The 23,547-nt window shown below is 45.5% G+C and overlaps 1 non-coding gene and 1 pseudogene across 1 annotated transcript; one reads left to right on the top strand and one right to left on the bottom strand.

Moving 5' to 3' along the window:
* Positions 1 to 17,564: 17,564 nt before the first annotated feature.
* On the bottom strand, positions 17,565 to 17,683 carry LOC120581154 (5S ribosomal RNA). Its single transcript, XR_005647167.1, has one exon. It is a non-coding gene; the product is annotated as a 5S ribosomal RNA (ribosomal RNA).
* A 3,372-nt stretch (positions 17,684 to 21,055) lies between these two features.
* On the top strand, positions 21,056 to 21,737 carry LOC120619092 (bax inhibitor 1-like; annotated as a pseudogene).
* Positions 21,738 to 23,547: the final 1,810 nt, after the last annotated feature.

Raw genomic sequence — 23,547 nt, 5'->3', positions numbered from 1 at the left:
GGACAGTTTTCTATGGCCTCCTTGTCATCCCAACTCAAGCACATGGACCAATACTCCACACTTCTCAGGATGGGCGCCACACAGTACCTGAACAGCAAGTGGCCAGCCGCCTTCATGGAGATGGGGCTGTAGATGAGATCGTGGCCCCTGGCCATGCTCATCTCCACCTTGCACTAAAGTGTGCTGAGCCTTCAAGGAATAACTGCTGTAGGGAAAAGCATCCAAGACACACAGGAGTCACAAGCTCTCTCTAGATAGTTCATGAGTTTGGGCAAAAGAAGTCATCTAGTCCCTGAGGAAGTTTTCTCATCCTCAAAATGTGACTAGTTATTTACACATTGCAGATTTCACAAAGGGTTTTTGAAGTGCTTCTCAAACTTTAATGTGCATATGTCTCACCTGGGGGTCTGCCTCCTGACAGCCTCCCAGGTGCTGCTGCTGCTGCTACAGCTGTTGCAGGGTCCATGGGCCCTACTTCAAGTAGCGGGGCTCTGGAGCTGATGTGAGAGCCTGCTCTTTGAACACCACAGGGCATAGCTGAAATACACCAAGAAACCTTTGAGGAGTTAAGATTTACACTCAGGGCTCCATTCCCTCAAGGCATGGGACCACACGTCTGAATAAATCCCAGGTACTTCTAAACCCATCTCCTGGGCCCTGCAGGGCATCCTAAACCTATTACATGCCTGATCTCCCTTAATTCCCACAACCAGCCCTTGAGAGAAGGAACTGCCATAATCCCAATTTTACCAATGAAGGTACTGGGGCCCACATCAGTTCTGCAGCAGCTCTGACTTTGGGAGCCGGGTCTGCTGAGTTATAATGACATTACACACAGCTTCCTTTTGCCACCACAACCTCATAGGCTAGGCTCCTTGGCCAGATCTGCAGGGATGTTTAAAAGGGAAAAGGGAGAACTTTCCTACTTACCCCATGGCCCCTATTGCCCTCAAATTCCCTGGATAATTCCTCCACCCTTTCCCACTGCAGCTGTCAGAGGGAGACAGGGCCAGACTTCCTACTAATTCCAGGGCAGACCTATGATTTGCAGAGTTTGTTCTTAGCCCTGGAGGGAAATATGGAAAAATTCAAAGAACTAAAAACAGATCCCTGCCCTCAAGGAGGCTATAATCCACTGGAGAAGCTGTGGGGGATATCCATTACTGCAATACAAATTCAGATTGTCCCTGCAGGCATTTTGTTTTGGGAGCCCCTCTCTCCTCTGGGAAGGACCCCTATATACCAGCAGACCTTCTGGTCTTCTAAGATAACCCTTCTGAGCTTTTAAAAAATGGACTAGGAGTGGGGGATGGACGAGGCAGGTGGCAGATGTTGGGGAGGGGGGTGAGTGGCAATCAAAGTCTGTTTCAGTTGATGGTGTGTGCTCCCAGGGACCCAGGGACTGGGTGCTCCTTTGCCAAATGTAAATATCAAACCAATAAATGCTAATGTAGCATGAAAAAGTGCTGATTTGGGAGAAAGTTCCAATCATTTAGAGAGCTTGTCACAGAAAGCATTTAGGTGTTCTGGCTGCAAGGGGAGCTAGGGAAGGTATTAAGGGGATGGAATCCATAGCTCCCTTCTAGGACCTGGCACTACCCTGGTCACCCATTCCAGGAAGAGGGAACCTGCAGAGAGGGACATGGGGTGGGGGGTGGGGAGGAGGTAATAAACAAAGACAAAGGCAGGAAAGGGGGTCAAGTTCCTGAACATCTGGCACCAGAAGAAGGAGGGAGCAAAGAACCCTGTTATCTCTGTGAACTTGACACTTACCTTGCTGGGCCTTTGCTCAAGGTCATTGTCATTCTGATAGGTTTCCTGAATGGTGGCCCCAGCCACATCAGCCTGCTTTCAAGGACCCCTTTCTGATTAATGGCTCTGATCTCTCTGTCTCTCGCACCCCTACTCCCACCCCACCACATAGCCACACTTCTAACACTCCTATCAGAATCCCCCACCCCCCAAAACCAGACACATTTGTAGTCCCAACCCAAACCTGACACACCTACCCGCCTCACAGAGGTCGGAGGAACTCTGCAAATACTAATGAACTTGACTCAATATAAGTAGCTGCTAAGGGAGCTGTGAGAGGAAAAAGCAAGATGTATGTTAGGACAACTTGGTTCCAGGCCTGGTTCTGCCACCTATTTGACCTTAGAAAAGATGCCACACCTCTCTGGGCCTTGAAGCCTAGGTTGCTTCATCTGTAGAATGGGAATAACAATTCCAACTGGGATGTTATACGAGACAATGATATATGAGCAAGTGCTTGGTAACCTGCAAATCTAGACAGTCAAAACTATATGTTTCTCAGCAGAGTAGGTTGCCTGGGAGATAAGCAGTAGTGGGAGCATTACCCCAGGCTGAACCCCCTGCGTGAATGATATCATGGCTCAAACTCTGCCAGACCCAAGGCTTTCTGGGTCTCTTGCTAGTCCCAGGACACTGAGTAAACACCTTAAGCCCAGCACTACTGCCTCTAGTCAAAGGGAAAACCTTCATCCATCGTCCCCACTTCCTCCCCTCTAAATGGGTCATCTAATCTGGTCAAGTTTACATTTAAATATCTCTGGAACCTACCTCTCTCCTTTCCTTCCATCCTGTTCCCAGGGGTACAGCCTTGGTTTAGACCCCTGTAGCTTTTGTCCAGACCCTTGCAATCTCCCTGCTTCATTCTCTCTACCCTGGGCCCCTCCTCTGTCCCCATGGCTGCCTCAATTACAGCACCACTCTGAGATTTGGCTTTAACCCTGTGTTCTAGCCTCATCTGACCCTGCCTTCACAGCCCAGCACTCCTGTTCAGAGGCCCCAGAACCTGCTCCATACTTACCCACCTCAGGGCCTTTGTATCTGCTACTTAACCAGAACAGCAACTTTGACTTGCCCTTTTTGGCCCAGATGAAACACTGGACCCTGGGCGACCCTCAGCAGGATGTGTGCTTCTTCTCATGCACTTTCTTGACTCTCTCAGGACGTGCACAGCTCTCAGCCTTCTAGGACAGTTATTTAGGTTTCTGCGAACATGAACTCCTTGAGAATGCACTCAGGAGCCCAAGGTGGAGCGCTCTGAAAGGAGTTTCCAATAAGAAGGGGTAGCTGGGTACTGAGCCTTGGCAGCTATCTCTTTCTGATTTTTCCTTTCCCACAACCTTGGAATACTCTTTAAAACCTTGAGCCCACTGCCAACTATGCAGAGACATGAAAAGACCTTGCAGATGAATATAAAGCAACTAGGGCAGAATAGCTAAGGCAGCTCTGTCTTTCAAAACCTCCTAGAATGCTGAACCAGACATTAAGTCAGGCTCTAGAGATACAACAGGGACTAAGACTGCCAGATTCTGCCCTTTTGGAGAAACCTGCTCTAGGGATATCAGCCACCATGCCATGAGGACACAAAGCAGCCCTGTGGGGGTCCATGTGGAGAGAACTGAGGCCCCCAACCAGCAGCCAGCACCAATTTGCCAGCCATGTGAATGAACCACCTTGGAAGTGGATCCTCCAGCCCCAGCTGAGCCTTCAGATGAATGCAGCCTCAGTCAATATCTGACAGCAACCTCTTACAATATCTTGAGCCACAACCACCCAGCCAAACTCAGAATTTCTGTGCCAGAGACACCAGGAGAGTGAAAAAAAAAAAAGACTTTTGCTATTTTAAGCCACTAACTTTAGGGTGCTTTGTTACCCAGCAACACACAGTTGGGCCTTTGTATCTGTGGGTTTAACATCCACAGATTCAACCAACCACAGATTGAAAATTTTAAAAAAAGATCCAGGAAGTTCCAAAAAGCAAAACTTAAATTTGCCATGCACCAAGCACTCTGCTGAATCCACATAAATAAAGTGATGTGGAAGTATACCCCGCTGTAGCCTATATGCAAATATAGGTTATATCTAAATACTACACCATTTTATGTAAGGAACTTGAGCATCCTCAGATTTGGGTATCCGCAGGGGTCCTGGAACCAATCCCCTGCAGATACTGAGGGATGACTTAATAACTAATACTATGCCACAAATGACTGAACTCGGGTTAGATAAAAGTGAGGAAGTAAATATGATATCTTTATAGCAGTTCCCATCTGTTGAACATCCACTATGTGCCAGGCACCCTGCTACAACTCTGCACACTTTACCTAACCTGCTTATCACCATGATCCAAAGGCAGGGATTATTATTCTCAATTTAAAAATAAGGCACAAAAATGTTAAGTTGTTTAACATTACAAGATCTCAGTCAACAAGTAGTAGAGCTTTTTTCAGCCCCACCCTCTGGGACGCTATCCCATGGGCCCCTGTGAAGATCCCCCCTCCTGGGTTCATCTGTTCCCCCTCATGTGTCCCATTCAGCTCGGACTTGGGCAAGTGACATATGATCACAAATGAACAAGTTCCGTCTAACTAAAATGCTTACGTGAAGTACCCTGGGCCCAAATTTCCCCAGCCCCAATTGCTACCACACATCAAAGACAAAAGCCTTGGTAAACTGGTCTGTGTAGCAGACTGTGTTTTCCAAGAATGGCTGTAACAATATCACCCATCCCACGTGCTCTTTCACAATGTGACACTGAAACTCCCCATTGAGAAACTGAATCTGTACTCCCTTCCCTTGAATCCAGGCAAGCTTGTGACTGCTTCAATCAATAAAGTACAGTAGTGACGTTGGGTGACTCCCCAGGGTGAGTCATAAAAGCCCATGCAGCTTCCACCTTGTTTGCTGGAACAATTACACTTGAAGCCCTGAACCACCACGTAAGAAATCCCACTATGCTGAGGCCACCATGTGGTGAGGAAGCCAAAACTACATGGAGAAGCTACATGTAGGTGCTGCAGTCCACAGTCTAAGTCCTGAGTCTTCCCAGCTCAGGCACCAGACATGTCAGTGGCTGAACCTACAGAGAACTCCAGCCACCAACTATTATTACTGGGCTTTGAGTCTTTCCAGCTGAGGCCCCAGATATTTTGGAGCACAGACAAGCCATCCCCTACTGTGCCCTGTCTGAATTCCTGATGCATAGAGTCTGTGAGCATAATGGTTTCTTGAAGCCACTAAATTTTGGAGTAATTTGTTAAGTAGCAATGGTAACTGGAACAACATGCCATAAGAAGATGGGCGAAAGGCTGAGTTAGTCAGTGAGTTTCCCACTCCCTGATAGATATAGTCCTGCCACAGTGTGTCCCAGCTCTAAAACCCAGGAAACTCTGCACCTCCTTTACACCACTGCCCCCGACTTAACCACTGGGAACTGAAACCACACAATTCCCTCTTCCTGTGGTTCTTACCCTCTGATGCTAACTCTCTTGCATGGTCACCTCCCATGTTGAATAAGGCTGAACTATATAACCAATAGGATATCTTGGAAATGATAAAGGGAGCTTCTGAGGTTGGGTCATAAAAGACATTGTGGGTTCTGCCTGGCTTTCTTTTAAATCACTTGCTCTGGGGGAAGCCAGCCACCATGCCACTGAGATTCTCAAGCAGCCCCAATGGAGGGGCCCACATGGCAAGGAACTGGGCCTTCCTGCCAACAGCCACCACTATCTCACCAGCCATGTGAGTGAGCCACCTTGAAAGTGGGTCCTCTGGCCCCAGTAAATCTTTCAGATGACTGTTGGTAACCCCAGCTAACATCCTGGTTTCAATCTCATGAAAGATTCCAAGTCAGGACCACCCAGCTCAGCTGCTCCCATATTCCTTGCCCTCAGACTGTGAGATAATAAATGTTTATTATTTTAAGTCACTAAGTTTTAATGTAAGTTGTTATTCCCTCTCCCTACATTAAACAATACCAGGACCAGGCATGCTTTCCTGTCCCCATGTTTAAATAATACTTACAACAAGTAGAAATAACTTAGCTATTTGATCTAAGAAATACTTGCTCCCAGAAGATAAGACTGAACCAACTAAAATAGCTTGTAATCAAGACCAACAGCTAGCTCATCAAGACATTACAAAACCTTTGCCTTGCTGTGTTCAGCAATCCAAAACTATTTTGTCATGAACTCTCCCCAGTCTCAGTCAGTTTCTTGCCTTGAAAGACTTAACTTCAAAATCACCCAGTCCAGGCTTTAAAATGCTATATAAATATCCTTCCACAGTGTCCCTGTTTGGAGACATTACTAGTATTCTGTCACAGGGTACTCTCCCTTACTGAAATAGGTGTAATAAACTTAGCTTTGCTTGATGGAGAAGCTTTTCTGATGTTCTTTTGGGGGAGTCAATAGTCAACACAATATACCCCCTACCCCCAAAGGAGGGCATCCACTCTTGGGTTTTATTTGATCATCTATCCCTGTGTTGTCAATAGGGCAGCTATTAGCCACATGTGCCTATTTAAATTAAATAAACTTATGTAAAATTTGAACTTCACTTCCTCAGTCACACTGGCCACATCTTATGTGCTCAGTAGCCACATGTGGCTAGTAGCTACCCTCTTGGACAACACAGATATAGAAATTTCCATCCTCGAAAAAAGTTCTACTGGATAGGGCTGCTCTAAGGGTAAGTGGATCATTTGCTCCAGAGGATGGCTCCCCCTGAGGAAGCTCACAGAAGCAAATGAGTTGAGGGGTAGCAGCAAACTAGAAGCAGGCCACTGCTCAGAGCAAAGCAGACCGCCAAGCTGGCTCCTCCTGGGCTCAATAAATGCATGTGTAGGCTGCAGGCATGACCCCACCAGGCAGGCCTTTCTGTGGGCTGCAGGAAGTCATCAAACTTTTGACCCACAGTGCACACAGGCATGCCTATTTCTGAGATTGTGCATGATTTCTGCAGAGTGGCCCGAGCTCAGCTGGGAAGGAAGATAGATGACCCCCAATCAACACCCACCCTCCCTCACCAACATATTGGTCTGCAGTGGGGCTTGTTTTCTTGCTTCAGGCCTGACAGTGGTCTGTAGGCCTTCAGAACTTCCTAGACAAGTCTCCTGGATCCTTGTCATCCTCCAGGGAGGGGACCTGAGAAGTTTGAAAAGAGACAATGGCCTCATATATGGCCCTCACAGAACAAAAACTGGGCGAAGGGGCAAATTGGAGATTAATCAAATCCTCAGGCTTATTTTGCCTTTTTTTTTTCTTTTTTCTTTTTTTCTTTTTTTTTTTTTTGGCTGTGAGAATTTTCTTTCTTCTATGATAACTCTTCCTGTCTCGGGAATGTCATTTAAAATAATACTCTTTTTAAAACTGTGATATGAGGGGAAGGAAAAAGTGACCTCCAACTAGGTCCTCACCATGCAAATCAAGGACATTTCAAAATGCTGGCAATCTGCTCGGAGACTTCAAAGGTGTCCAGGTCCAATTACATTTCATTTGGGGTGTGAATTGAGGAACTCTGGGGGAGGTGGCCTGGGTGGAACGTGTCAGGGTCGATACTGTGGTAATGAACCTAGGCCTTTGTTCCTGGGAGCCCAGCTGCTGACAAGTGGGCTGTTTCCTGAAGGGCGGAGACCGTGCTGTATCCCCCACCAGGTGCAGGAAACAGGGTAGAGAGATAGCTGCCATTAAAAAAAATCATTTTAGGGTGGGATTTTATTTTTCTTTACCTTTAAAAATAAAGGTTTATAACAATTTAAAAAGTGGGGGGGGACCTGCAGCCTAGGTCAACATCTAAATCTTGTTGTGTCCTAGAAATAGCCATTCTATGGGTCTCATATGATTTGATTGAATTGGAGGCTAAGAAATGACTCTTATCTAACATATGGCTTAGGTACCACCTTGATTTCTGTGGCCAAGTATCTTCGGATGGGCATTGAGAAAGTTCTGAAGGGGAAGGAGATCCTTAGCATTCATTCTTGAATGCTTTGAAATTTTTTAAAAAATAATTTCAGTTTTGCAGGTTTGGGAAACTCAGCCCTCTGTGGGCAAGGTTGATGGTTCGAGGGCATTCAAAAATGATTCATTCAGGTTCTTCTAGCCCCAAAATCCCCTCTAAAAGACAGAGCATATTTGGAAATCTCAGCTTGGACTGCTGGGTAGATTCCTAGCAGGATGTGTAAGAGCAATAAATCTACTGCAAATGGGAGAAACAAGATCAAAAGCTGGTCTCTCCCACTTGCTAGGATGCTTATGCAATTCATTATTTTATGTCCTTGGTTCTTTTTTTCAAATGCAGATACCCTGAGAAAGGTAACACATCCGGTTACTAACACCTTAGTGCAAATGCATTCATCAGAAACATTTTGAATAGCAGAGGAATCCGGGTAAGGCTGCCTGTGACCGAAGAATAAAAAGTACAGATGCTGGAGTCACACCCTGGAGATTCAGTTTCCTAGAGTGAAGCCCTAACAGCATTATTATGTTTTAAAGCTCCCCAGGTGATGTCACTATGCAGCCAAGTTGAGAAACTCCAGGACAGAAGATGGAGACTGAAAGGAGATAGAGGGGTGAGGAGGAAGACAGAGGGCGTGGAAGAGACAAAAGAAAAAAATATAGTTTCTCTAATGAAAGATCTGGGTTTGAGTCCTGGCACGCTACTTGTTCGCTGCATAATCCTGGGAGAGTTACTTAGGCCTCCTGAACTTCATTTTCTTCATTTGTTAAATGAGTATAATAAACTTCATAAAACAGTGGCCCTCAAACTTGAACTTGAAAGGGCATCAGAATCACCTGGAGGGCTTTTAAAACAGATTCCCAGGCTCTACTCCACACTCAAAGATTCTAACTCAGCAGGTCTGGGGTGAGCACCCAAAATTCGCATTTCTAACAAGTTCCTAGATGATGCTGATACTGCTGTTCTGGCCACACTTTGAGATCCACTGATATCATAGGCAATTGAGCTGGTTAGTATTAGTTCCCAAATTTCATCCACAAGGAGATCTGAAACCAAAGGCAACAACCTGTTTTCTCCTGAAAAGGACTCAAGAGCTAAATCAGGGTTGAACTTACACACAAATGTTCACATCGTCTTAGCATTTTGCTAAGATGCAGCCCACACTCAAACCTGAAGCCTGAAGCCACCAATGAACCATCATAGAGAAGACTGCTCTAGAAGTAGAATTGTGCAGGACCACAGAGAGGCCACATTTTAAGCAACACCCTTCCTCCCCCCAAATAAAAGCATCCCTGACATATGTCATCCCAAAGAGGTTTGGCCTGGTCTTTCTGGAACCCAGTGGGCTGGGGCACAGTCACCAAAATCTACTATAACCGATTGAAGTTGTCGTGCTCCCTGAGGAGGTAGGCCTCCCAGGCTTCTGGAACACAGAACACAGGGGGACTACATTTCCTCTTTAAAATAATGCTCAATGGCTTTCAGAGGCTGGAAAAGGGGCTGAGGGCCCCCTACCTCAGCTGACTCTCAGAGCAGAGCTGCCAAGGCAAGGCTTTGAAGTAAGGAAGATCACTACTCCTCATTAATGTGCTCCTTCCATCCAGCCACCTACCCTTAGTTATGTGTCCCACAGCCCAGTCTCCTATATCTCCAGCCAGGGTTTGCTGCCTCTCTTTGCCCCAGACTTCCCCCACCTGCTCCTATCAGAAGGTTGCCAACTCAAACTTCCAAGGTGCCAATGATAAAAAGAACCCAATTTTCACATATTTGGGGGTGGTGGGTTGAAGCACTTCTCATAAATCTTAGCATTTTCCCTGGGGACTCTCAAATGGTGGGATCTCTGGCACAGGGATTCACAGAGGATACTGCAGGCCATAGAGTAGTCTCCAGGATCAAAATAAAAGCCAGAACATGTCAAGTCAGCTCCAGGAGACCCTCCATTGAGAAAAGGGAAATTAAACCAAGAAATTGGAACTCTGCCCACATGGGTTGCATCTTGTAGGTCTCTCACCCTGAGTCCTACAGTCACCAATCAGCTAAGCATGAGGAACCTGAGATACACCAGATAATTCCGGCTCACCAGGGCCTTGTGCCCATCTGACCACAGCTGGGACACATTTCCTGCACCCTGGACCCTGCAGCCTGGGCCCACTCCACCCCCAGTCTGTGATGTTACTCCCCCAAAATGGTGCCAATTCGAGAGTACCTGCTTCCCTGGGCTTCAGGCTTTGGGGTTCCAAGTCATCACAATCTGAAGTTATTATTTTTAAATTCATCCTATTTACTTGTTAACTACGCTATCCGTTAAAATGTTATAAGCTTCACAGAGCAGTCACTGGAAGTCTTGTTCACGGTTAAAGCATCAGCCCTAGCTAGCCCAGTGATTGGAATATCTTGATTGGATGTATAGGTGGGGTTGGTAGTAAATGGTAAGAATGAAGACAGAAGGAAAAGGAAGAAAAGGAAGGAAGGGAAAAGGAAAAGAAGGAAGGAAGAAAAAAGGAAAAGGAAGGAAAAGAAGGAAGGAAGGAAAGGAGGAGAAAGGGGAAGGAAGAGAAGAAGGGAGGAGGGGAGGAAGGAGGGAGGAGGAAGGAAGGAAGGATGTAAGGAGGATGTAAGGGAGGATGGGGAAGGATGTAGGGATGGATGGGTGGGTATAAGAGGGTTTAAAGCGGATGCATCAGAGGCAGGAACAGCAGAAGGGTTGTTCTGCGCAGCGAGGGCTTCTGGAGACTGTGGTTTGCTGGATCCTCAGGGATTTCCCCCTTTCCACCCCTTTGCTGCTCACCTCCCACTCCTGCAACCACCCTGCCCCACCCAGCGGGAGCCAGTCTAATTTTCGCTGCCTAGTTGGTCACAGAAACACACGCAGCTGTAGCAGAGATTAAAAATAGCCGCCTCCGTGACCAGTTTCTTCCCACTTCCCTTTCTCTCTCTCCATGCTCTCTTCTCTTGGTCCCCACATTCTGTGAAGGCAGGAAGGTCCCTGGAGGGTGAGAGCATCACTGAAATATGCCAGGCTCCCGAGTTTCCTTCCCAAGCAGCACATGTTCCTGGTTCTATTTTGCTGTGTCCCCGCAGGCTGGCACAGGCTTCTCAGGGCATTGTCAGATGGGTCCCTGCTGGCCCAGCTTCCGTTCGCCCCGCGGGGCAGCCTTGCTCTCCCGCCCACAAGCGCAACAGACGTTGGCACGTGGAGTGCCCGCCGGTGGCGCTCGGATCTGGGGCGCGCAGCCTCTCCAAAGGCCTGTCTGCGAGCGTTCCAATTTTCTGGAATATTAGAGGTTAAACGAGGAGCCTCAAGCTGGGAGGAAAAAACGCCCCGGTGCTATGCGCGGAGGCTCCAGGCGGTGTCCCCAGCGTCCCGGACTTCCTCTGCACCGGGCGACTGCGCGTCCCAGAGTCATCCGCTGCTGAAGATGGAATCCGAAAATGGGCATTTGGCTTTCTAGTTTGCAAGCAGGAGCGGAAAATCAAACCTGAAGCAGCTCAACTGCCGGACGCGAAGGTCTCGCCTGCTTTGGGATGAGGGAGCGTTTCTAAAACCGTCAACACCCGGGCCACAGGCGAAAACCAGAGATATGGCCTGGACACACCCAGCCTCTCTTCCCGGAGCCTATAGGACTGTATGGAGAAAGAGGACAAGCCACTTATGTCATTTCAGGGATGGCTTATAGGGTCCAGGGCCGTTTGCTTCTCTGTATTGAAGTTTGAAAACAGAGTAAACCACCCCAGTACAGTCCAGCGAACTTGTCAAAACCACACAAAAGTTCAAACCACACAAACGTTGGCTCCAACTGGGCTTGGAGCGCAGAGCTGCTTTATCTGTCCCTAGAGGCTTCACCCTGCCTCGCAATTGATTAGGGCGCCTGAAAACCACTGAAACGGTTTATCTCACCCACTCAGCCTCAAGCCCCCTGGTGGGCTGGAGTGGAGCCTGGATTGTTCCAGCAGCACACCCAAGCTCAGCTTCCACCCAGCTTCATAGCCCCCAGGGCCACCTGCCTGGCCCTTCACTCCACAAAGGGTCCCCATTTCATGACAAGACATAGGAGGATGAGGGACACCAGGAAGGTGAGAGATTTGGATCCATGAAGGGAGAAAAGCAATTCTTTCACTAAACAGAGTGGGAAGTTCCATAAGTCCTCCTTTACTTTCATGTCCCTTTCTCCAGTTCTGTGTTCCTCTCCTCCCTTAGCACCCAGCGCTCTTTTGCTGGGGTTGCCCAGTCTCCCCAACTCCAGCTTTTAGGCCCCTTGTGTTTTGAACTTCTTCCCAAGCAACCCTGGAGAATTTACATTCTCTTCATTTTTGTCTCTGGAAACTCTTATAGGAATGGGCCAATGCCATGGCCATGAGAATGTTATTCACCATAAAAAGGGAAATCCTTCCAACTTGATGGGAGGGGAAGGGAAGGTTTTATAAAGACAAAGATTTAACTGGGAGGGGTTAGGAATTAAAGTGGGCTTCAAAACCAACTATGGTGTTAATGGTGGACCCCATGTACTGGCAGGGCAGAATTCTGTGATAGCTGACCACATCAGGAAGCCTGCCACCTTTCCCAGATATCTAAGGCACACCTGTGGGGACAGTCATTGCTCTAACAGTAGACAGAGAGGTGGAATACTCTCTGAATACATAGGAAGACCTTTTCGGCCTCTGAAAACAGGTGACCCACCCAAATTACCTGAATTCTTTCAGGTTATCTTCTGCCCCAGCAGCTCTAACAGAACTAAGTGCGAGCGTGTTTCTATCACATTTAGTCTCCCCTGACAAAAAGGGAGACTAACATTTGTAAAGGGCTTTACAGTTTGCAAAGCTGTGTAGTATTTACCATCTCACCTCATTCCAACAACTGTGTGAGCAGTGGGTGTTACCACTATTGTAGTTAGGGTTCCGTTGCAGGAAACAGAAAACCTCTCCAGCTATTTTAAACAAGAAGAGATTTAACACAGGAAATTAGGTGCTTACAAAAAATCATTGGGAGGGCCAGAGGGGCAGGCTCTAGACTCCCATAACACCACTGAGCTGGGCCACCAAGATTGCTGCCATCTCTGCCACCATCAGGAAGGTAGCGGGGGAGGGGACCACCCTACCTTAATTTCAAGAGTACTGCAGGTCCTCCAATAACGTGGTTTTGTTCAATGTTGTTTCATTATAACACTGATGAGATGATAAAGGAACTTAATACTTGTTTATATCAATTATCCTCTGGTAAATTGGTTTTGTTATATGCCGTTTCGCTTAAAGTTGCAGAACCTATCGATGACATTAAGTGAGGACTTACTATACACTATTGTAGCTGTCATCCAAGGATCAGGAAGCTGCTGCCACCACAGCACCTCTCAACACAATTTGACTGATCAAACACTAGAATGTAAACACACACGTTTCCAGCCGCAGCAGCAGAGTAGCAAGCAAGTGGAATCTGCCTCACTGCACCTTCCTAACCTCACACAAGTGCATCTAATTGCTGAAATCTAATTTTCATCCATAGCCTCAGCTACAAAGGTGTCTGCTAACTGTAGTTTTTAGTCTTCTAACTTCTGTAGAACATAGAAGCACCATAGGACCAGTTTGAAATGAAGGCTGAGTTCCTGCCAGCTCACCTCCAATTGTCAATTAAGGCGACTAAGGTTTAGAGAAGTTAAGGAACATGTGCAAGTTCACATGGCTGGTAAACTCCAATTTCTCCGATTTGAAAACCTGTACTCTCATCTGTTATATGGCACTGATGGCCCCATTCCATTTGGGGTTTTGGCAATCTTGGGGCATCTTTTGTCCCAACAGCCCAGATGACAGCAGAAGCTACCACCCAGTTTCTGCATGCTCAAAGGCTAGACAGCATGTGGTGAAGTAGAACTGAGGCCCCTAGACTGAGAATAGCTTGTCTAAGGTCAACAGGTAGAGGGGACTAAGGATCAAGCCCAGGGTTCCTGACCACACATCATGTAACGTGTTCCTGTCCTTAAACACAACATACAACACACACACACACACACACACACACACACACACACACACACACACATGCACACACACGTTCCATCATCTGTCTGGAGGAAGGAAGATAAGCTCAAAGCTGTCCCTGGAGGCATACAACTCTCTAGCACTCACTGGAGACAGTTTCTCTACATTTTTCCAGGTGAGGCAGGTATATGGCTGACCCATATCCAACTCCCACTACCATATTTAACAAATTCTCCATCTTCCTGGTTGTCTCCTACTAGAGAAGCTAAAAATTCCAGATAGTCATTTTCCCAGTTGCCATTGCAGTTAGCATGGGCTCCTGACTTAGGTTCAGCCAATCAGATGCCTCATCAAAGACTCAGAGTCAGAAGCTGGGAATACAGAGATGCAGGAAGCACAGAGGTCCCTTCTGGAGGAGGGTGGCAACCACCATGGCAGTGACACTCTATTCCTGGGATGGCAAGCACTATATCCATGTCCAGAAGTGGCAGCGTAAGTCTGAGCATCCTGGACTTAGCGATAAGGTTGTCACTGGGTTAACCTGACTTTGGCTGTGGTCCTGATCATTGCACAGCCTCTTTTGTTTGGCTTGCTTTCCAAACCCAGTTCTCTAGCCCTCCTGGTTATTTTGTGAACTCCCAAAGATCCTTTTGATAAAGTCCTATTTAGTTTAAATAGACCAGAATTGCTTCCTGTTGCTCAAAGCCAAGAGCCCTGGCCATTACAGGTCAGTTGCCAGATTTTGCCTGGTTTCCCTCAGTGAGACCACACAGGACATCATCAATTCCTAGATATCTCATGCATCCAGTCCATTTCCTGGGAGCTCCATATCCCAGGACCTCAACCTGTTGATCTTACATCAGGAGAACTGGCCTGGTCTGACAGAGAGTTCCATATCCATCCCAGGCAGCTGCATGATGACATTCCTGGGCTCCATCTCAGACTCTTTTCCATCAAAGGCTTTTCATTGACCATGACCTTTCTTTGGGTATGAGTGTGAACCCCACACACATACCTCCCAAGGTCATCTATGCGGCATCCAGAGAACATTTCTTCTTTCTCCAAAGGCTTTGGTTTTTGTTAGCCTTCACTCCGCACTGAGACAGAACATCTGAGAGCTCTACTCAGACCCTGAAAATTCAGGCTGGGAGTGCTGGGGCTCCTGCAAAAATAATGGCTAAAGATCATGCCCCAGGTTCAAGGCCCCAGCTTTACCGTCAGCTCACGATAGGGTATTGAACAAATGGCTTACCCTCTTGGGACCTTAAGAAGAGGGGAGACTGAGAGTCCGACCCTAGGAAAGTGAACAATGCTCACAGCCAACAGTAACTGGGAATAAAGAAGGACCAGGAAAAAGGCATTTTTCACCTAGATAGAAAGCCTTGGGGTCAGACCAGTGGGTGGAACTGACAGGGGTTTGATTCAGTCAGAGACGGGCAGGAGCCAGAAGGGGCTGGGTTCCCACAGCTCAAATTAGCCTCTGGCTAAGTATAGACAGGAGTCAGGGTAGGGGACTTATCTCACGGAATGGCCCAGCTGGTAGGTAGACTGGAAGTCCACTGGGATGACAACAACATGCTATAAACTTGGGCTTCTCTCTATGACATTGTCTTTGTTCCCATGATCTTTGCTTTCCTAGGGTATCCCTTAAAATAGAAGTTATGTCCAGAGAAGTATGTGTGCCTTGAGGGCAGCTAGAGCCAAGATGCTGCTGTGACTAGAGAGGCCAGAAGTGATAGGGCCACCACTGTCCTGGCTGGGATTCTGCAGGAAGTAAGAATAGCTTTCTGTAGTTGAAGTAGAAGAGAGAAGGGCAGAGGGGGCCCAGCAGAAGAAGGGTACTTTTCTCCCCTCTGACACATGAGCAGCAGAGGTTTAAGGACATCATGGAGTGCTGGGAGTCGGAGTGGGCTGGAGGCAAAATGGAAAATCACCTCACCACCAGAGTCTGGCCACAAATGCCAGCCTGCCATAGAGCTACCCTCAGCCATGCCCTGAGGGAAGAGCATGGATTTTGGAGTCAGACAGACCTGGGTTCAAGTCCCTGCTACTCCATTCGATAACCATGTAATCCTAAGCAAGCCTTTTTTGGTACATTGGTATGCGGGCAATCCCCAATGAATCATGCTTCCCAGTATGTGTGCCTTCATGTAGCCTCCTCCCACATTGACTCTGGTTTTAGCCGTATGACTTTCTTTGACCAATAGGACATTAACAAGCATAGTGTAAAGCAGAGGATTAGTAAATGCTTTCACATTGAGGCTTTCCCTCTTGGAAAACTTCCTCCTGGAACCCAACTGCCATGCTTGGGGAAGCCTAAGCTAGCCTGGTGAAAAAGGTCATGAGAAAGAAAACCAATGCAGCCCAGACAACAGCCTACTCCAGGACCCTAGGCATGCGAGAGGCCTTCTTTGACCTTCCAGCATGCTCTAACTGCCAACTGACTGTATCCACATGAGAGACACCAGCTGACACCACCTGGAGCCCAAGAACCACTCAATTAATCCACAGAATCACAAGAAATTATCATTCATTCATTATCATACAGCAGTTATTGTAAACCACTAAGGTTTGGAATGGTTGGTACACAGTAATAAATAACTGAAACACCGTTTAAACTTTCTAAGCCTCAGCTGCTCCCTCCATACAATGGGGTAGTAATATTTTTTCCAAAAGTTATGAGGAGTAAATTTAAGACACAATAACAATGATCACTTATTGAGCACCTACTGTGTGTTGGGCACTGTGGTAGGTACCTTATGTATGTACTTTAAAGCCTCTAATCTGCAGTGCGTCTCTGAAGTAAGTACTGTTAGGCCCATTTTACTGGCCAGAATACTAAACTCAGAGGGCTGAGTAACTTGCCCAAGGTGGCATGCCTAGGGTCAGAGCTGGGACTCTAACACAGGTCCCTCTTGTTTTAACTACTATAGCCTGCAGGGCCTCCTCCACTGGCACCAATGAATGTAAATGGATGGCCTTCCAGGAAAGTGCCAAATCTTCCTATATTTCTAGAACTTTGTCTTTGTAAGATGGTTGGAGGAGGGAGGCAGGGGCATACTCACAAGGCTGGCATCCAGCCCATGTACCCTTGAGGGTGGGTTAGCATGGCTCCATTTGGTGCCAGTCCTATGCTCTTGGTGCTGCTTTCGTGGGCCTTGGGTCATAAGGGATGACAGAACTCAAAGGAAATTTTCACTTCTAGGAAAACAGTTAATAGGAGTCACAGCCAAAAGGCAGCTTATTTCTTAAGAGGCAGGAAGTGCCTTGGCCACGGGGTGCCCTACCCCCACGACTGGAGTGCCTCAAGAAGCCAGAAGCCAGCCCATTTGTCACTCTATGAAACAGCTCCCCTCAAGACACACACATACACACACACTGAACCATGGTGGAAGCGGTGGCTGTGGGAATCTGGCTTACAATGGAGTGGGGCTGAGACATGGCCAAAGGTCCCTGATGACCCAGATAGATGCTGCTGGGAAATTCCTCACCCTCCCAAGGACCAGTGAGTGACATTGAAGAGGATGGCAGAAGGATCTTTCCTTGCCCTTACCCCAAGCTAATGGCATTACTCTCCAACTCCGAGGCCCCTGTGTGGGGTAGGGAACCTCCGAACTAAAAAAAAAAACTCCACAATCCCCCTTTCCTTGATTTCACCCATCTTACTCAGAAAGCCTTTGCCTTCATAGGGTCCCTTTCAGAAGTGCTCACGTATGTGTGGAAAAAGCTGATCTAAAAGTATATTGTTAGAATAATCTCAACTTTGCTTAAGAATTATGTGTGTGTGTATGTGTGTGTGCGTGTGTGTGCGTGTGTGTGTATTTTTTAAATGCCTACAGCACCTGGTATTCCCAGGCGGTCTCCCATCCAAGTACTAATCAGGCCCAACTCTGCTTAGCTTCCGAGATCAGATGAGATCGGGCTGGTTCGGGGTGGCATAGCCGTAGACAGAATTACATATATTTGAAAATTCATAGGTATCTATGAAAAATACATGAAAAAAATGGCAAGAACAATCTGAAAATGTTGATGATGATTATCTCCAGGCGGTAAGATGAGGTTTTTTTCTTCTTTATACCTTTCAGTACCTTCGACTTCTCCACAAAGGGCACAATTGCTTTTAGAATCAGAAAATAAACTATGTTGTCTGTGCTGTTTTTTATGAATGCGTGTGGCCTGGAAAATTCACACCTTAAAACTTTTACCACCCAGCATCTTCATTATTTGTTCACACCTGCATAATTAGCTAGTGTCTCGGGACACCTTAGTCTTCAACCAGGACACAGATGGGAAGGGAGTAGCACCAAAGTGCAAGGCAAAAGGGGGCAGGACCACTCAGGCAAAGCAGAGGGGGTGGAGTCAGAGAGCCTGCAGCCTATGCAGTCAGTACCTAGGGACACTTCCAAATATCTGTGGGCTGGAGACCTGAGACCCACAGCATTGCTAGGCTGGGCTGGAGAGATTGCTGGAATGGGGCCACCCCTGCCTGGCCTGGGGCTGTGAGGGCAGATGGTCCTGGGCTTGAAGTAGAATTCTGAAGCGGCTTATGCATGCCACCTGGTTCACACTAGACTCCATCACTCAGAGTAACAGCCCCGCCTCACAGGCTGAGTGTAGATTAAGGGAGGTGAGGTGGTTCATACGCAGTGCTCAGCACAGATCTTAGCACACACTAAGCACTGAATAAATGCAGTTATGATTATTAGCAATAAATGCATGCCCGTAAGGACCAACTCTCCTAGGTGAGCCCAGCATGTCACTCATGCCCCACCCTCAGCTGGCCTTTGTGTCCCTGGTTGGGTCCTGCTGTCTATGCAGCTAGATATCTTTTTTCTACCCCAGAGCAATTTCCAGATGTGCTACCTTGGCCAAAGCAAGCTGCTAATTAGCATGAGTGAGAAAGCCCAGATGATACCACCAAAGGCCATTAAAATACCCCAGATGACCTGAGGTGTTTGCTTTACTTCCTGTTAACTCTGCTTGGAGCAATGCCAGTACCCTCAGCCAGAGTGGGACTTAAGTAGAGCAGAGAGTGTCTAGGGAAGGCAGACACAATTGAGAATGGTGAAGTTCCCTCAGACAGGGGAGTGGGGCTCAAGATGGGCTCCTCTATCTTCTTGCACTTTCAGGCTTGCAGTGCCCAACTGCTCACTTCCTGCTCTGACTTGCACACTTGCTCCCAAAAAGGGGTTTGAAGTAAGTCGTTTACATTTTAGTGTACATTTCAGTGTTCCCAGGGACTCCTGGTTTCATCGTGGAATAAAATAATTATTCTCTTCCCTTGAAATCTCACTCTGTGTGTATTGGCGGTGGTGGAAGTGGTGCTGGTGGTGGCAGAGGGCGGGGGGTCTTTGGCCTTAAATGAGAAAATGGGAAGGAGTTCTAACTTTGGTATTTTAGCCATCCCCAGGCCCAGCTACCCACATCTGCAAGGTCAGGACCTCCTCTACTCTCTGAGACCAGTAATGTACTATTCACCTTTATTTTTCATTAAGGTCACTTGAATAAAAGCAAGAAAAGCTTCTCTCTGTACCCTTAAAAGAGAAGAATTTAGAGAGTTAAAAATGTGTTAAACCGATAAAAAGAATAATTATGACACAGAATTCAGAAATTATAAAAGGAAAGAGACAGATGTGGCAACACGAACCTCCTCTGTAGTGAAATATAGCATCAACCAGAGGTTGCAAACATGTCCTACAGATCCCACCTAGCCCAAACGCATGTTGTTTCTTATAGTGCTTAAAATTTTTTGAACAAGTTGCCAGCATTTTAAAATAAGTTTTCCCATAAAAAGTCTATATTTCCAGAATTTCCTGAAGAATCAGAAGCTCTAGCACACTGGTTTCCACCTTCCCACCAGCAGTGCTTGACCAGAGCCCAGCAGAGGGATGCACACTCCAGGCCTGCCACAACTCTCTGAGCCTGCATCACTTATTTACATTTCTTACCTAGCCCCACCAGACCCATGAGATATGCCATGAACAAAGTGAAAAGACAAAAGGTGCTCTAGGAGAACATGTTTGCAACACATCCAACAAAAATTTAATATCTATTACATATAAATAAGAACCAAACTGTTCCATAGAGTACCAGAGAAAGTGTAAACAGGTTAATTCATAGAAAAAGACATTCAAAGAGCCAATAAACATGAGAGATACTCAGCTTACTGGCGATTAGGAAAATGCAAATGAAAATGAAAATATTTTTTTTTCAAAAGCCATCAAATTGGCAAAAAATCAAAAAGCCTTCTAACATCACTATTGGCAAAGATGTGGGGAAAGTACTCACCATGTTATTGGTGAGTGTGCAAATTGGTGAAATCTTTAGGGGGCAATCACCATATTAAATGCATGTACATTTAAAGAAATGTAGGTAAACTTTTATTGAAGTAGAGCATGCCTGCAGAAAAACACACAAATCATGTGTGGCCCAGACGGCTGAATACACCCGTGTAACCATTGCTTAGATCGAAGAAAGACAACGTTATCAATACCCAGAAACTCCCTGTGTCCTCTCTCTGTCAGTAAACCTCCCCAAAGGTAACCACTACCCTGACTCCTAACAGGATTTGCCTGTTTTTGAACATTCCGTGAATGAAATTATATAGTATATATTCTTTTGTGTTCGGTGTCTTTCACCAAATATTATATTGTTAAGCTTCATCTATGTCGTTCTATGAAGCAAGAACATTCATTTTTGTGCTGTATAGAATTCCATTGCATGACTAGATCAAACTTGACTATTCTGTTGTGTGATGAAGAACAAGTGTCGCTGCTACGAACATTCTTATATGTGCTTTTGGTGCATATAGAAACACATTTCTGTCAAATATAATAATATAATATAATATAATATAATATAATATAATATAATATAATATAATATAATATAATATAATATATAATATAATATATATAATATTGACAACACTTTCGCTCTAGGAATCAATCTTACAGAAACTCCAGAGAGAACAAGACTGCAGGTGCAAGGGTGTTTATTGTAACATCAGAAAATAGTGGTGTCAATCTCTGTGTTTACCATGACAATAAGGTTTAAAAATATAATGTTTCATCTTGACTCGGAATAGTATGCAGATAATAAAAAGACAATGAGCTACATATGTAAGTTCTTATATGTAAGGCTGCCCATACATCATCAAGTGAAAAGAAGCATCCTGCAACAACAACAACAACAACAACAACAACAACAACAACAACAACAACAACAAAACAGTGTGATATAAGAAGCATATCCAGTGTTAAAAGAGCTGTGTGAGCTCCTGAGAGGTGGATAAGAAGAGCGGAGGCTGTGTCCTGGCATCATGAACATACTTGATCAGAAGATTAACTCTGATACACTCTAAAAATTTTCTCACATAACCCTCATTGATACAGCAGCACCTGAAGAAAATCTAAGCCAGTTTTGGCCTCTATATTTGTGGCGGCTTCAGGGGCCTATGTCCATGTGGTCACTTATTTCATTCAGGCTGGCCTGTTCTCTGCCCTAGACTCCATGGAATTGATGATTTAGCTGATGGCAACACCTCATAGCCATAAAACTGAGCAAAAAAAACTGGAACTTCTTGGTGGATTTGCTTTTCCTACAGGAGTTGCCCTGGGCCCTGCTCTGGAGTTGTTCATTGCCATAAACCCCAGCATCCTTCCCACTGCCTTCACTGGCACAGCATTGATCTTCACCTGCTTTTCCCTGAGTATACTTTATGCCAGTTCCATAGCTACCTCTTTCTGGAAGGTATGTTGATGTCACCCATGAACCTGAAGCTCTTGTCTTCTCTGGGGAATCTTTTATTTGGACCCATTTTGTGCTCATGTGTGGCTTTGTCTTTTCTGATACTCAACTCATTATTGAAAAATACTAAAAAGGAAGATAAGGATTATATATGTCACTGTATTAGCCTCTTCTTAGATTTCATTACTGTCTTCAGAAAACTCATGATGACCCTAGCTATGAATGAGAAGGACAAGAAAAAAGAGAAGAAATGAAATGACCACCTGGCCTTTTCCAACATGGCTTTCTTTCCTTCCATCCCTCAATTCCTTACAGGTGGCGTGTTTTGTAATAATGAAAAGCATCAGAAAATAATAGTATAATATATTATTATATATGTATATACATACTACATATGCTATTAGTACACAATAGTATGATATACTAATAGAATAGTATGATTTCAATTTCTAAACAAACAAAAGATAAAATAGAACTTTATATATAGAGATTTGTGTGCATTAAATATCTGGAAGGACTTTTCACATATATACCAGGGACGAGGGATACAGTCGGGGAGGAAAAGGGACAAGATTTTACATACATTCTATATATCTTAAATTCATCTAGTTTTCTCCATCCTCACTGCCATTGTCCTATCTAAGTCACCATTACCTCTGGTGTTGAAAATACAATGGTTTCCTTACTGGTTCACCTCTCAAGTCCTTTCTGTCCATCAGGAAGGTGAGAACTCAGCAGATAGACTGTGGAAATGTTGGCCTCAAGAGCACACTAGTGTAGCAGCGATCCAGGAGTCAGGTGGCCACTATAAGATGGCCTGTGATACTGCCTGTCAAGTAAAAAAAAAAATATCTTGCAAAAAAAGTAGGCAGAGTATAATCTCATTTTTAAAATAAAAAATTTTAAGTTTAAACAATACTTTACAAGTGATTATATATACATGTTCATTCAAGTATTGGGAAGTCACAGGTAACACAATATCTCATTATCCACAAAGCATGTATTCCTCTAGGAACAGCTGTACCATGGCACCCTTGTGACCTTCCACATGTCCACATGGGCCATGAAGGCAAAGACTTGAACCGCAGCTAATCTGAGTCTAGGCAGAACACAAGAAGATGGGGAGGCCTGTGAGAAATTGTTCTGAGGCCATCTTCTATTCGCCTCTTATATTAGTTTGCTTGGGCTGCTGTAACAAAGTACCACAGACTAGGTGGCTTAAACAACAGGAATTTAATTTCTCACAGTTCTGAAGGCCAGAAGTCCAAGATCAAGGTGTCATCAAGGTTGGTTCTTTCTGAGGACAGAAAGGGAATTATTTGCTCCAGGCCTCTCTCTTTGGCTTGCATATGGGCAGCTTTTCCTGTGTCTTCACGTCATCTTTTCCTCTGTACATGCCTGCATCCTAATCTCCTCCCATAGATACCAGTCAGATTGGATTAGGGCCCACCCATATGATCTTATTTTAATTTTATTACCTCTTTACAGTCCCTGTCTCCAAATACAAATGCTCCTCAACTTATAATGGGATTACATCCCAATACACCCATCATAAATTGAAAATATCATAAGTCGAAAATGTATTTTATACACCTAACCTACTGAACATCATAACTTAGACTAGCCTGTCTTAGAAGTACTCAGAACACCTATAGTTGGGCAAAATTATCTCACTGCCACTGCGTAGCATCATAAGAGAGTATAGTAGCACATATCCCTAGCCTGGGGAAAAGGTCAAAATTCAAAATTCAAAATATGGTTTCTACTAAGTGTGAATCACTTTCATACCATTGTAAAGTTGAAATATTATAAGTTGAACCATCATTAAGTCGGGGATCATCTGTGCAATACATTCTGGAGTACTGATGATTAGGACTTCAACGTTTTGAATTTCAGGAGGAGTGACATAGTTCAGCCCAAAACACCCCCCTAGCTTCCTGGGAGGCTTTCAGGAGACCATTTCTCATCACTTCTTGGGTTCTGATGAGGTATGAGACTTTCATATGCCCCAACCTCACCCCAGGATAGAGTTGCAGACCATAAACTGCTTACTTTTTATACTGC

This window comes from Pteropus medius, unplaced genomic scaffold (genome assembly GCF_902729225.1).
Source record: "Pteropus medius unplaced genomic scaffold, Ma_sr-lr_union100, whole genome shotgun sequence".
In the NCBI taxonomy this organism is placed as follows: Eukaryota; Metazoa; Chordata; class Mammalia; order Chiroptera; family Pteropodidae; genus Pteropus; species Pteropus medius.
This window is presented reverse-complemented; position numbering and strand designations above follow the sequence as displayed.